Source organism: Lepidochelys kempii, chromosome 1, assembly GCF_965140285.1.
Source record: "Lepidochelys kempii isolate rLepKem1 chromosome 1, rLepKem1.hap1, whole genome shotgun sequence".
NCBI classification, from domain to species: domain Eukaryota; kingdom Metazoa; phylum Chordata; order Testudines; family Cheloniidae; genus Lepidochelys; species Lepidochelys kempii.
Window position 1 is genome coordinate 62,441,973 of NC_136380.1, and position 16,067 is coordinate 62,458,039.

Below are 16,067 nucleotides of genomic sequence, written 5' to 3' on the forward strand. Positions count from 1 at the left end.
CTGGAATCATTTCTGAAGACAGGTGTATTTTTATAGTCTCAGAACAATTTTTGTAGGTGCACAGCTTCTGTGATTAATATTGCATACTATGTATTAGTCTCTTTGTATAATGGGTATGTAATCCATACCGTGTTTTAACCAAGTGGAACAGCCAAAATCTTTGGGGAAATCAGAGTTCTAAACCATTCATCTCCAGGCTCTATGCTGGGTCTAGGTTAGGGAGGGGATCAAGAGACGAACTTAGTCTTTGAGAGAGAGCTGATTTTCCATTCCAGTAGCTTTCCTTGAGGTTTTGGGCAGTGGCTGCAACCTCCTGACTGGAGGAAGATGGTTGTGCTGACAAAAGAAAGTGTAGCTATAAATAGATTCGGAAAAAATGTGAATCACATGCAATTCATATCCACTGGTAACATCAGCTAACTGAAAGAGAGAAGCAATCCCGTTCTTCTAACTTTTTTGAACACCATAATTAATTTTCAAGGGCTATTATTCTTTTACTTTCTCATTTCATTTACAGCTTCTGAGAGCTCTGTAGTGGATCACTTAATCTTTCTAGCAATAATAAAAATATTATTTTGCCCATTACAAACATTGAAGGTTCAATCCTGCTCCCATTAAAATCAGTTGATTTCGGTAGGAGGAGGATCGCGTCAAAATGAATTAAGTTTCACAACACTCTTGTGAGGTACATACAATGGGCCAGATCCACAGCTGATGTAAATCAGCTTAGCACCCTGTAAGAAAGATAGGGTATAAAACCAACCTTAGGTAAGCAACTGCTTAACTGATTATTCGTACCGCTTTGCTTATGGTTCTTTTAATTTTGATTGCTTAACTAGAGAAAAGGACTCGAAAGATGAATTTAGTTTTATAGAGTTTCATTAAATATCCTTATCAACGGGAATTAATAGCACAGAATATAAGAAGTATTGGATTATGATTTGGCTAACATAAACTAGTAAAATTTGTCAGTATAACCATGTAGGTTTTCAGAATCAAATTATACAAAGACAATAGAAAATAACACATATACTCAATCACTATGTTGGGAAAGTATTGTTGTTGTTTTTTAATTTTGGCTAAGGGCACGTCTATACAGGAAAAAAAAAACCCTGCGGCAGCAAGTGTCAGAGCCCGGGTCAACTGTCTCCAGGTTGCAGGGCTTGCGCTATAGGGCTAAAAAGAGCAGTATGGACGTTTCCACTCAGGCTGGAGCCCAGACTTGACAGCCCCACCACCCTGACCTCCTCAGGGTTCAGAGTCAGAGCTCCAGCCCAGGCAGAGATGTTTACATTGCTATTTGCAGCCCCATACCATGAACCCTGAGTCAATTGAGACTTGCTGCTGCAGGTTTGCTTGCTTGCTTGTTTGTTTGTTTTGTTTTGTTTTGCAGTGTGGTCAGGTGTCCTTATAAATACACATTTTGGTTTTAGTTCCTTTTATTTACTGACTCTTTCAGCATAGGCGTATTTCAGTAACTCGATAGCACAAACATGTTTGGTTGCAAACATTAGCCTTACTTCTTCGCTTTATCACTTAAACTAAAAGAAATCTATATGAACGCAGCTCCTTTCTTTTCTAACAGGATTGCCCATGAGGTAAACCCTGTCATTGAAATTTACAATATTTTGCCCAAAGCTGTATCACTTATAGTTGACCTCCCTTTTATACACATTTTAATTATAATATTAAATTCCATCAAGTTCCCTATTTTACAACTCTATCTGGCACACCATAAGATATCAGTGTTTGATATTAATTTAATAGATATTTTTTAATTCATTCACCGACAGGGAAAAAAGGGAAGTCTCTTTAGCTGCACTTGCTCTTTTAGAATAGAAATGTCTTTGAAGAAATCCAACTATTAGACCTGAGGTTTTTCTTCTCGTAGGCCTTCATTCTATCTTTTCTAAAGGGCCTTGATGCCTGGGCAAATCTTAAAATGTAATAACTCATAATTTTGGGGCCCTAGTTACTGCAACTATGTTTGCCTCCTAGGGGATTTGTGAAGTTAAATTTTTGGCTATCCTTTCTGAAATTAGGCAGTGAATGGAATTATGCCAATTTACACTAGCTGAGGCTCTGGCCCAGAATTACTCAACTTATAGATGGGTAAACTAAGACACAGAGAAGTTAGGTTATTAGTCCAGGATCACACAACCAGTCAGTCCAGAGCAGGAAATATAGCTGGTGTAGATCTTGGGTTGATTCCCAGTCCCCTGCTATAACCATTAGATACACTGTTTTCCCAACTATACAGCTGTACGTTGTCTTAAATTCTTCATCCATTTGGGACATTGGTGTTCAGTTGTGCAGTAAACTAGAGAGTCACACACTTCATTGCTTATGTAGGCCGAACTGTACACCCAATGAGGGAGAGCAACATATTAAGCTGCTGCCTGTTATGTATAGGCAGTAGGTGGTGTGGAGATTTCTCTACCTGTGGTACCAAATGAGCATCCTATGGGCCTGATTTTCCAATGAAGCCTTTTCCAGTTTTCAGATTTTCACCAAAAGCAATAGGGTTCTGCCTGCTGATGCCTAGAACAGTCTCTAAAGAAATTTGAATTGATCAGATGTGTTGTTCGAAAGCTATTGTGTCGCAGATAGAAATGCCATCGAGTTGAGTATAGAGCTTTGCTTCGCTTGACCTATAAATAAGTGCCCTCTAGAAACAAACTAGCCCAGTGCTGTTTTGATGTGCTTTACTGAACTTTGACTTTATATCTCCCTTCATATTATTTCCTTGTGTGAGGATCTCAAGGGTTTCAGTTTGTCACCCTGATTGCTGCTAGTTTATTTTTGGAACTATTTTTTACCACCTATATTAGGAGCACTGCTTGGATCAGTTAATATTTGTACAGCACTTTTAAAGTGTAAAGTGTGGCATAAGTGATAAGTATTAATTGCTAGAGTGGAATATCTCCTTATTTCCAGCTAGGAGTAGAAGAGTCCCCTTCTCTCATGCCTTTTGCTTTCCTATGCATAAAACTATGTACAGTAGAATCTCAGCATTATGAACAACAGAGTTACGAACTGACCAGTCAACCGCACACCTCATTTGGAACCAGAAGTACGCAATCAGGCAGCAGAGACCAAAAAAAAAAAAAAAAAGCAAATATTCTACAGCACAGTATTGTGTTAAATGTAAACTACTAAAAAAATAAAGGGAAAGTTTAAAAAAAGATTTGATGAGGTAAGGAAACTGTTTCTGTGCTTGTACCATTTAAATTTTTCTTGTGCATAGTAAAATTTCAAAGCTGTATTAAGTCTATGTTCTGTTGTAAACTTTTGAAAGAACAACTATAACGTTTTGTTCAGATTTACAAATATTTCAGAGTTACGAACAGCCTCCATTCCCGAGCTGTTCATAACGCTGAAGTTCTACTGTATTATGTATTTCCCAAAGTAAATAGGTGCTTTGACATTTCACTCACCCCTCTCCATGATTTTGAGTTTTGACATTTTTCACCATGACAAAACCACGATTTTCACAATACTTTGCCATGAAAAGAATTATAGCTCTACTGGTATGGCACATTTATCTGCACTGAATTACATTTTCCATCCATTGTTTTAGCCCAAGTACTTAAATGGTTCTTCACCCTTCCTGAGTCTGGTGGTCATGATTTATGTTAATCCTCGTGATACGTTAAACTTCTTCAGCATTTACACTTTGCTTTCAGTAACCTCATCAGCAGTATTTCTACAAACAAAAAAAGAGGAGACCCCTATGGAATCCCAGCACTAACTTCTTTCTGGCTCTAAAAAGACCTATTTTTTATTTTCCTGCCTGGTGCCAATAAGGAATGCGGTAAATACCTTAGACTGAGTTTAGGTTGAGAATTATCTTGCATGTGAAATGTTACCTAAGCTAGCACAGTCTGAAATTTTGACTACAGTACAACTTGTGGTGTCCTGGTGCATCAACTTTGTCTACAATCCTTGAGTTTCCCCAAAAGATATTCAGGCATGGCTTTCCCTTCCTGAAGGCCATGCTGGCTGTTACTAAGCTGCAGAGCTTTTCCCTCCACTTTTCCTCCATTTGATCTGCTCAAACTGTTTTAAGCTTTTTGTTCCTTTCCTCAGCTGATGTTAATTTAGTTGCTCTGTAGTACCCCAGAACTTGTGTCTTGTAATAGAATTATGCTGGCCACTTGGCAGCTTGCAGAACACTCTCCTGAACTGAGAATTTGTAAAAATGACAGCTTAAGCTTCTGCAATATCTGGTCAATTTTCCTATAAGTCTGGGATGTGTGTTTTGTGGTCCTGGTGACTAATCAATTTTAAGCACTGCTAACCTTTTAATACCTGTTTAGATGTTATCTGTACACATTTCATTCCTTATCTCCTAGTGCTGTAAATTTTGATTTTTGATCTAGGCAAATGTCAGAGCCTTTCATTTGTAAGAAAGATGGATTCTTGTGAATACATGTATAACATCTCTTCTGTTTCTATATTATTTGCTTCTACTTGTTATTTAGAAGGCTCATCATTTTTGGTTATATTTGGCTACTGCATTACATATAATTTAATGTATGTATTTTTACATTACATATATATATATATATATATATATATATATATATATATATATATATATATTGTGACAGGGTCGGGCCAGATGGCAACAGAAGGGTAATAGAAGGCAGATATATTAGCCCTAGGTTAAATAGGTCCCTTTTCCCTGAGTAAGGTAACAGGGAAAGTTCCAGAACAATCAGGAACCTTCTGGAGACAATTAAGACAGACAGGCTGATTAGAACACCTGCAGCCAATCAAGAAGCTGCTAGAATCAATTAAGGCAGGCTAATCAGGGCACCTGGGTTTTAAAAAAAGGAACTCACTTCAGTTTGTGGTGCACATGTAAGGAGCTGGGAGCACGAGGCGCTAGGAGCTGAGAATGGGAACACATACTGTTGGAGGACTGAGGAGTACAAGCATTATCAGACACCAGGAGGAAGGTCCTATGGTGAGGATAAAGATGATGTTGGGAGGAGGCCATGGGGAAGTAGCCCAGGGAGTTGTAGCTGTCGCACAGCTGTTCCAGGAGGCACTCTAGACAGCTGCATTCCACAGGGTCCTGGGCTGGAACCTGGAGTAGAGGGCGGGTCCGGGTTCCCCCCCAAACCTCCCAACTCCTGGTCAGACACAGGAGGAGTTGACCTGGACTGTGGGTTCACGAAAATGGCCAAACTGAGGGCTACCGTGAAACTCCAAGGTGAGCAAATCCGCCAATAAGCGCAAGATCCACCAAGGTAGAGGAGGAACTTTGTCATATATATATATATCTATGTAATAATGAATTTAGTTTAATTGTTAAAGATAGATGCAGTATAGTTCTAAGTATAGGGGTTCTAAGCCCCTCTCTTCAGTAGGTTGTAAGTTTTCCAAAAAATTACCTTTGCGGCTGAAATTTCTCATGCTTGGTCTCAGCCTAGAGGTGAACATTTTCTGGAAAGGTTGGAGCAAATCTGTTAAACAGCGTTTAAATTATCCAAGCACTAAAACTGGTGTTTTCCACACTTTGAGACTTTGAGAAATATTGTCAGTTTCTTCTATGTGCTGCATCTTTTGTATGATTTGAAGCCCTCCCCATTCACTCAGTGGGAGTCACAGCAATTCTGGTACTCCACTGCCCACTATTTAATGTATTTAGAGTGATTTTTGAAAAAATGTTATTGATCACAGATCATTGGAGAGACTTATTTTGGTTTGCAGTGGAAATTTTTCAAAATAATTTTAGCTGAATATTGTCATTTTAGGGTGGTGTTTGCCTCAGCAAGTTGCATCAGATCACCCTGTTTTCTGAAAGGCAACATGCTGTCAGATGAGTGATTTATTTCTCCTATTGCTTTCTGATTGTTCTTTTGGTTCTAGGCCATCATTGTGAATATAGTGAATTAGCTTGCGTATTTATTCATCGAGACTAATTTTAAGTTTAGGAGACTGTTGAAGAAAAATTTGCCACAGTTTGTGAATCTAAGATGGTGGATGGGCAAAAATGTTGAAAATATAAATAAAAGTGAGGATGGGTATAGTTGCCTGAAAGTCACACACCTGGACACCCTTAGAAGCTTATTTAATGTCTTTGTGCACACATGTGCTGTGTGATAAATAAAACAAAAACCACAAGTCCAGACTATGACGGGTTCCCCCGGGGGTGCCACCTGGAATTGGGGTAATACGAGCCCCCGTGACCCACCAGCCTGGGCTCCCTCTCACACTATGCTGCTGTGACAAGCTGCAAGGCTGTCCAAGCTTGCTCTTTCACCAGCTTACACACAGGTAGGGACAACCCAACTGCAGTACTTACAGGCTGCTGTGATCAGCTCTGCATGGGGAGGCTACAGCTAAGGAACTGCTCAGCTGCTCAAGAGCATAACCCCCCTCTGAAGGGTAAACCCAAAATTATACTGTCTTGCACTGCACAGAGATTTGTACAGTGTAAGCTCATGAAATTCGCCCCCTCCCTCAATGTGAAGAAGGATATTCAAGAGCTTTCTGCACCCAGTTAGGATTTCCACACACTGGTTTTAAACACAACAAAAACAAGTTTATTAACTACAAAAGATAGGTTGTAAGTGATTATAAGGGATAGCAAACAGATCAAAACTGATTACCTAGCAAACAAAGAAAACATGCAAACTAAGCTTAATATACTAAAGAGATTGGATATGAGTAGCAAATTCTTACCCTAAATGATGATTTAAGCAGTCTGCAGAGATTCTTGAGGGGCCAGCCACACTTGCTTACAGCTTTAAACCCCAGGTATTTCTTTCACAGGTTTATAATCCCTCTAGCCTGGGTCCAGCACTTCCCCCAGTTTAGTCCTTGTTCCTCAGGTGTTTCCAGGAGTCTCTTTGGGCAGGGAGTCAATGAAGAACCACAATGACATCACTCCCCTACCTTAAATAGCTTTTACATATGGCAGGATCCCTTTGTCTCCAAGCTTGGTTTCCATTCCTTTCAGTGGATAAACACTGGTATTCCAAGTTGGAGTCCAGTACCAGGTGATCTGGTCACATGCCCCTGTAGTGTCATAGCAGCCAAGACTCGATGCTACAAACAGCCTCACTCGGGAAGGCTCCCCAGGTGTAAACACATTTGTAATATATACATCAATAATATTCCTAACTTCAGGTACCAAAATGATACATGCATACAAGTAGGATAATCATATTCAGTAAATCATAACCTTTCCAATGGTATTGTATATGACTCATCTTGCATAAAATACATCATAATTATGCCATACTCATATCATAATAATATTACTATAAAGAATGTGGGGCGTAGTGTCACACACACGTTCACAAAGAGAGTTATACACTTGATCTATAAAGTAATTTATTCCTGGCAAATTACACCATCTGTCTATTAATTGACCTGTATGCCTGAAAACTGAGATCACTATGGTTCCTAGAATCTTATATCATAAAAAGTCAGAAAACAGATGACTCAAGCACTGTTTGTGGAAAAATGCAAAGATTCAGACAGACTATGGCTTAAAGAATTCCTTTAGTCTTCTCCCTTGACTCATCTCTTTTCCGCCATAACAATTGCTGACGCATGCCTAGGGGAGCTATTCCAGACCACAAATCATCTTGTCCTGATGTCAGTAATATTAATTGTTATTTTTATTAAAACGTTTTGCTTATGGGGTTTTTTTTGTACTAATTTTTGTAAAGTAAATGAAAAAAAAATCTTACAGAACGGAGGACATAGTGGCCATGTCTAGCAGTTCCCCCAAAGATGGAAGATGTACTGCGACCGCTAGTGAAGACCCTGAGAGGAGGTCACTTGGCCAGCAGGCTTTGCCCCATCCTGGTGGATATACAACTGGTGAAAATGTGCCACATGTTCTTGATCCCCAGTTTCAATGGTTGCTGTGAGCTATACTTAGGAATAAATACAGCAGTCTACTGACACAGCAATGTAGGTCACTGGGAGCTTATTACCTTGCTGCTCCAGACTCTACATTGGCTTGCAACTTAACACTGGAACAAATTCAACGATCTAAGTCTTAATCTTCAAAACCTTCAATGGGCTTTCCTAAAGCTTTGTGGTTACAGGATCTTAGGAAGATCCTTCTTTAGAAATCATGGCTTCAGATCATTCATATAATACAAAGAGGGGAAAAATCATGGCTTCAGACATTCATATAATACAAAGTGGGGGAAAAAATCAGGGGCACACTAGAGAAAATAAATAAGCAGAGTTCCCTAATTTTATTCTAGTTCCTTTTTGTGTGCTGTATTTGCACAGTCATTATTGTGGACATGCTGGGTTTTATTGAAGAGGAGGAAGAGCAAAGACTGACAGAGTTTAAGTTCCCTGAATATGCAATCAAGATAACCAAAGGAAAAGGACACCCAGTATACCATAAAGGTATAGAAGACTAAAGCTTCCACACTACTAAAACAATTTATTACATTCTCAAGACTTGAGAAAGCATTAAGAATAGAAGAGGGAATGTCAGAATGCAAATATGTGGAGCCGCTCAGAACATCAATAAAGAAATCTCACGTATCAGTGTAACAGGTTGGTTTTTTCATTGACCCAAAAAGCACCTGCTGAGTTAATCACACTTTCTGTAATGTGAGTGTTACACAAGAAGATTTCACACCAGGAGACTTCAATCCTAATATACTAGGAACAGACACGACTAGGTTACAAAAAAGGAGAGTCATCTAAAGGGGAGAGTAAATGTGTCTGAGATACTAAGAGCCTTTGATAACGCTATTCAGTGTGAGCATTCCTCTTAGGTCATTTCAAGTCCTCTGTATCGGTCCTTACTTGAAGCCAAGGGCAAAGATAATGGTTAAAGTTTGTTCAGCATTTAGAAATGAGTTGTACGTTTAAAATAAAAGTTGTAACTTTTGTATTAGGGCTAAATGCCCCCAAATAAACAGAACTAGAGGGGCTAGCCAGGGCATCTTAGCACATCTGTGTATTGAAGGAATGCACTTAATGTAAAATTCATGCTGTATATTGTAGGTTTTGTATTCCGTTATATTCCTCTCTTCTGTTGTACTGTGCTAGCTTGTGGCCTGAGACCCTTTGAGGGAAGGAACATGCCAACTTTTATTATAAAGTGCTAGGTACATTTTTGGTGCCATATAATTCATACTTTTTAAAAATTCTAGCTGCTGTTTCTAACAACAAAAATTCCTGTTTTAACTGAAATTAAAAACACAGAAAATATTCTATTCAGGTTAAGGTTTTATAAAACTTTTTTTCATCCTTTTAGTTTAATTTGAGGGCAATGTTCCTTTATAGTTATTATTTTTTCTCTTTCCCCCCCAAGTCTCAATAAAGAACAGATCACAAACAATCACCAACATCCTACTATACAAAATAATCCAGCATGTTCTGTGGGACAGTTTCATTCCCACCATTCATTCATGCTGGAACACAAATTATTAATAGTACTTGACATTTGTATAACTCCTCCAGTCAAAGGATCTCTAATTCCCTTTTCAACATTAGTAAACTAAGACTGACTCCGGTGCCATAGGTAGAGAAGTATTATCCCCATTTTGCAAATGGGGAAACTGAGGCACAGTGAGATTGTGGTTCACTCAGGGCCACACAGGAAGTCTATAGCAGTGTCGGGAATAGAACACTGGTCTTATGACTCTCAGTCTTATGCTTCTACCACAAGATGACCTTTCTTCTTAGTCTGCCTGTGGTGAGGTAAAGTACTGCTTCATCCAATGGTTTGATAGCATTGTGTGGTTTCAGTTAAATAATAGATTTACCTGACCATGTATCTTCCATGCTCCACTGGTGGTGAATATGGGTATGACATCACCAGCAATCACACAGAATAATATTTTATGGAACAGGAGGCAGCTGGTCACCTACAGACTTCTCTTAGTGGACACAGAAGAGCAAAAAACAATGACATTTAACCAGTCAGATAAGTTGAAATACTTTCTGATCTGTATTTAGACTGTGTTCTGTGCCCAAGTATTAGGGTTACTGTCTTACTATGGTTTCAAGAATTTGATATAGCCTAATTACAAGCAAGTCCCTTGCTGATATGTACGTATTCAGATTCTTCACCATCAGGAATTTTACCAAAAAATAAAAGCTGTATTGACTCTAAATGCTTTCCATTGTTAATTAATCTTCATCTTGCCATACCCACAAAAATAATATTATTATTATTAATAGTAAAAATAATAATTTATTTTATTTATTTGTATTAGGGTAGCATCTAGAGGCCTATTGTACTAGGCACTGTACAAATATAGAACAAAGTCAGTCCCTGCCCCAAATTGCTTACAGTCTAAGTGAGAGAAGGTAGGTGAGACAAGCTTGTCTCTCACCAACAGGAGATGGTCCAATAAAGATATTACCTCATCCCCTTGTCACTCTAATATCCTGGCACCAAAATGGCTAAAACACCGCTGCAAATTACAGTCTAAGTGTAAGACAGTAGACGAGTGGATAAAACAAATAGATGGGGGAGCACAAGGAAAGAGTGAGATGACACTAGTCAAGATGAAAAGTTGTCACACTAAAGCAGTTGCCTAACCATTGTCTAGTTCCCACGGTAGTTTTAGGGAGGGATTTGCAGGAAGGCAATGAGGTGGCTTTGCTGACATTTTCAGGGTGCTCCTGGCAGACGGTGCTTGTTGGAAATCTTTTTTGAATGGGTGATCAAAATTGGCATCATTTGTGGAACAAAGGCTGGAGTCGAGATCTTAGTGCCACGTAATAGGAGACAGGTAAGGCAGGGATAGGCACGGTTCATGTTAAATGTTTCTTAAACTCATTTTGTGCTCTCTGCTATCATTGTCTTGCCCAATTACTTATTCCTTATTTTACTCTTTGGTGAAATTATTATGGCCAACTTCCCTGTTTAATGTTTGTTACCTAGTCTTTAGATTGTCCCTAATCAAGCAATGCTTTTAGCAATTTTATGAATGCCTTTCAGGACTGTTAAAATGTAGGCCTCGAACCTTAGGCATGCATACGTGTTTGCAGGATCGGACCCTTACATAGTAGCCTAGGAATGGAAGGAGTCCCTAGGCCTCTCTTGTCTAGGAAAGTTGGTGATACTCTTCCATCTCAAGCCTTTTTTTTTTTTTTGACTTTTTAAACTTTGAAAAATGTACCAGAGAAGAGCAATATCAAAAATTTAAATAAAAACCCCACAAAGACCGAAAAAAAAAAATTAGGAGGGCAAAAGAGAGAAATATGGCTGGTTTAAATTAAAACCTCTTGACATTCAGAGTATCTATTCCTGAGCACAAAGCTAACCACTGCCCATTTAATGTATTACATTCCATGTATTCATCTGTTTTTTGCTGAAATGCACTTCAGTACTTCAGCAGTGTAGCAACCTACATGGAACCTGGAGGAAGGACCATGGGCTGCAGGAGGAAGGAGTTTGGAGAACGAGTGCTGTGTGAGATGGCTAGGAATGTGAAAATATAGTTGGAGCTGTTCTGAAAAATGCTGATTTAATATAGACTGATTATTTTAATTAGGGTGGGGTCCTCTCATGTTGTTACCCAGCACTCGGACCATGAAACAGTCTCAACTGAAAGTTCATTCCTGTGATTCACGACCCCCTGAAAAATAAAATACCTCCTTAAATTCTTCCTATATGTATTGCCTTTTAACACTGTGTCTCTTAGTTCTGGTCCATCTAATTACCTCAAGTATGCCATCAAGCTTAATTTTATAACAACCGTTAGTTAGTTCAGGCATGTCACCACTGATTTATTGACTCCCAAAGCTAAGGCCTTTCAGTCTTGAGACTCAGAACATTTCCGATTGCAATTCAAGCTATTGTACTATAAATCTAAATATGGTTGGGAGCTGTGTTTTATATTTTCCATTTGTAAAAGTAAACATTCCAGCAGGTTTTTATTTTAGTTAGAATGGATTTTGTTTTAGAATGATGGAAACAACAAAACAAGAGTCTGATTCTGCAGAAGCTTGCTTACAAGTAATCCTCATTCACATGAATAGTCGTATTGGAGGCAATGGATTTCTCATGTGACTAACGATTACTCATGCAAATAACAGCATGACTGGACCATGCGAAACCACACAAATCTCCATGAAAGGGCTCAGTATGTCTCCTCCATAACAAACTGCATCAGCTCTGCCTCACAAGATGTCATGTGACCCTGCAGACAGGTACGCTCCTTAGAAATGCAAAGGCACTGTGCAAAGAAAACAAAGTAATAATAGCTAATGACTGTGTGCACGACACTGTGTACCTTAGAGACTGCCTCTCTTTTCATGTTTTACCTCAGCAGTTGAGCTGGGACATTCTAGTTTGCCATCCTCTGAAATGTTCGTCTAGGGGCTGGAGGTTGGCTGTTCTCAGGAGAGGGCTTTTTTTACTGTAACTCTTGTAGCTAACAACTAAAGGTTGCATTCCTACCTCCCTGCTCCCTCAATCCCCTGACCTCTAGTTTCCCATTAACAAAGCAGGTTTGAATACAGTCTTACTTTCTAACCCAACAAGTATTTCTAAGGTGCACTTGCAGCTGCGTGAAATAGCAGCACAAACACATCTCACTACTCTGAGTCTCACAGAGAGACATTGTCACTCACTCAATTTTATATTTTACCTCACTGTTAGTACACTTTACTGTTCCTCATCTTACTTCGACACGGCTTTGCATTATTGCCTTTAGTGATATATTTTTTCATTGTTTCCCAAATCCTTATTAGAATCCTAGGTGATTGTTTGATTTAACGGACATAGCATATGCTGGTTCCTTGTTTCCAGGCAAATTGTTTTACGTTGAATTGCATTTGACTTCTGTAATCCCAGTCACCTAAATGATCCAAATCCCTTTGAATCGGATTACATTGCTGCTTCTTAGTTGCTACACTTCTAATTTTTGTTTCATTTGTAACCTCTGAGATCTTGTTTTTAATACCTCATCCACATTTGTATACCATAAATTAGAAACAAAATAAGTCCTCTAAAGCACTTTACTTCACTCATAATCCATTTACAATTGGAAAATGGCTACCCTTTGTCACCAGCTTGTAAAGTGTAGCTTTATCATGGGCTTCCATGTTTATCGTGTTTCAGCAACTCCATATAAAATGTTCTGAGTGTACAAGTACTGCCAACCCTGCAAACTCATCATGGGATCTGAAGGGTAGCCTGTATTCTTTCTCATTTATTCTTCATCAGTAAAATACAGTGATAAGTATTTCTGCAGGCCAAGTTCTGCTTTGTCTTCTCTGGGATTTCACAAGCAAATAAAAAAATGGGAAATTTGATTCAGCAGGGAGACTGAGTTAACAATTCTGCTGATACACAAACCAGAATAGAATCCAGCTTTCTTTCTCTCAATTGTGTTAACTCTACAGAGCTATTAAGAATAAAATGTTGTAAAACCTTTTGCTTTTGTTACCAATGTAAACAGACACAATTCTGAACACATATTGCCAGATTATGCGTCACCCTTGCACGGAAACCTTCCCCCACATCCTTTGTTGCCCCTTCACCCTAAGGGACAGGTAAGGGACAGGTACACTTGCAGTCCTTGCACTCTCTTGAGCTAAGGGTCTTCCTCAGATAGTTCATTCTGGTGCTTCAGTTACCTCAAAGAGGGAAGATATGGGGCGCAATGTTTCCTCTAATTTTTTATATCCATGTGTGGAATTAATTTTATTATGTGCACCAATATTGAGGTGATGTGTGGCAGGGGTGGAGCCAAGGGGTTCAGAGTTTGGGGTGCAGGCTGCCCCGGAGCTGAGGCCACAGGACTCCCCCCAACCCTCTCCCCACCGGCAGCAGCGAGTTCCGGGGAGGGCCCCCCTCCCCACCGGCAGCATGGAGCTCCGGGGGAGGGGCCCCTCTCTCCCCACTGGCAGCAGGAGCTCCGGGGCACAGGCCCCAACTTGCTCCCCTCCCCAGTCCCCGCCCACCTCTCTCCTCTCCAGGCCCCTGTGGCTGCATGGCCCTTTATAGCCTGCTGCGCAGTCGTGCAGCTTAGAGGGAACTTAGGGCAGGACCATGGCCAGGTCTCTCTCTCTCTCTCTCTCTCTCTCACACACACACACACACACTCTCTCTCTCTCTCTCTCTCTCTCTCTCTCTCTCTCTCTCCCTCTCTGCAGGGAAGTGCATTCTATTCATTCCTCAGTGGAGGCACTCTATCTATGTGTGCAATTGTGTCCTAAGGCAGTGCCACTCTGCACTGCTCCAGAGGCAGGCCTGTGTCTTAATGGCAGAATTTGAAACATAGGGAGTAGATCTCTTCAGAAAGAAGGTGCCATTTGTACATAGCCACTCTGTACCTCCTGTTTCATGATGACTCATAGTCACTAATCTCTGATATGGAACCTCGTCAAATATTTTGGTAAATCTAAACAAGTATGCCACTTCCACTATTATTTTCCTTATTTATAACTGTAATGTCTTTAAAGAATTCTTGCTTATAAGTGAACATTACTTTTCTCTCCCTGCCCCACATCACCTAAATCTTCATTTAACTTTCATCAGACTGGACTTTTCCCACCACATCCTTTAAGGCAGGGTTTTTTTTCACTATGTGTCTTACCTTACAACCAGCTTTAACTCAGTGATTTATAGTGGGGTTTTAATGGGATTTAATGGACATGTTTGGAGATTTTACCCTAGGCATTAGGTGTGTGTTTGCGTTGCCTAGGGAGGTGGTGGAATCTCCTTCCTTAGAAGTTTTTAAGGTCAGGCTTGACAAAGCCCTGGCTGGGATGATTTAATTGGGGATGGGTCCTGCTTTTGAGCAGGGGGTTGGACTAGATGACCTCCTGAGGTCCCTTCCAACCCTGATATTCTATGATTCTATGTGTACATACCATGGGAGGGGAAATAACCCGCCTAAATAAAACTATTCTTTCCGTGATATTTCTCTGGTCTATCTTCAGTGCGTTTCCCCTGGAATTTGAATTGTAGACCAAACATATTTTTTTGTTTTATGAAATTTCCAAATCTTTTTCCTAAACACCCAGTTATATCAAAGAACAATGTATTGGTAATTAAATTACAGTGCACTGGCAGCCTTTGCACAATTAGGATTACAACTGAGCTACCACTGTAAACCCAATTTCTGTGTCTCCCCCTTACTCCCCAAAATTAATAAAATTAAATCAAGGCCTCAAAATAAGGTCAGCTCTGGGATCAAGGTAGAACATTTTAATGTAACTAGAAGTGAATTAGAGATGGGCTCATGAATTATGATGTGCTAAAAATTGAGGTGTTCAGAGACCAGATCTCCTGTCCCCCTCTTTCCCTCCTCCCCAGCCATACAACAAAATAAGGAAAGGTAGAAAGAGAAAATCTAGTTTACTGGACTGGTCTAGTACAACAGATTTCATAAGTTATCAGCTTTTTAATTGGGAACATTGTGGCCGGTTGGCTCTCGCAAGCTATGTTTACCTCATTGGAAACTCCAGAGAGTAGCAGGAGGCAGTTGGGGAGCCAGAGTGGTTTTTCACTCTCCGAGTCTCCTGCTGGAGCCAGGGGAGCAAGACTGGGGGTGGAGAATGCCCCTTAAGTACGGTATTGCCCCCCGCCCGTAACTCCCTGTTTTCACTCAGTCTCTCTGAACTCCTGAGATCCATAGGAAGGCAGCCCTGTTTTTGAGGGATCTGGGAATCTGCACTGAGGGACTGGAAAGAGCAGTGGGCTTGGCAGGGGAAGAAATAATGTGGGTGAAATCTTCCCTCCTTTCTAGTGGCCCTCCTGAGGTCCGCTGGAGGAGAGAGCCCCCACCAAGCCTTGCGGGGCTCAGTGGCCCTCCTCATGAGCCACAGGAGGCTATTTTGAGGGTCACACATTCCTGTTAAGCCTTATACCTTAAGCTGCCATTCAGCCCTTTATATGGGGCTACAGGTTCAGGAAGCCATAAAAGAGATTCCTAAGGCTCATGGGGTCAGAACTAGCTGCTAGAGCTCATTGCAGGAGTCTCCTAAAGTCCACAGAAGGCTTGGGGTTCCGAATGAGTCCCCTGAGGCTTACAGGAGATGATGGTTGGAGGCTGAAGGTACTTCTAAGACTCATAGTGGGGGTAGGATCAGAGGGAGCAGGGAAA

The 16,067-nt window shown here is 40.3% G+C and overlaps 1 protein-coding gene across 20 annotated transcripts in view; it reads left to right on the top strand.

The window, feature by feature from the left end:
• The window catches only part of ENOX1 (ecto-NOX disulfide-thiol exchanger 1), a 506,538-nt gene that overhangs the window by 322,993 nt on the left and 167,478 nt on the right, over positions 1-16,067 (top strand). The window lies entirely within an intron of this gene.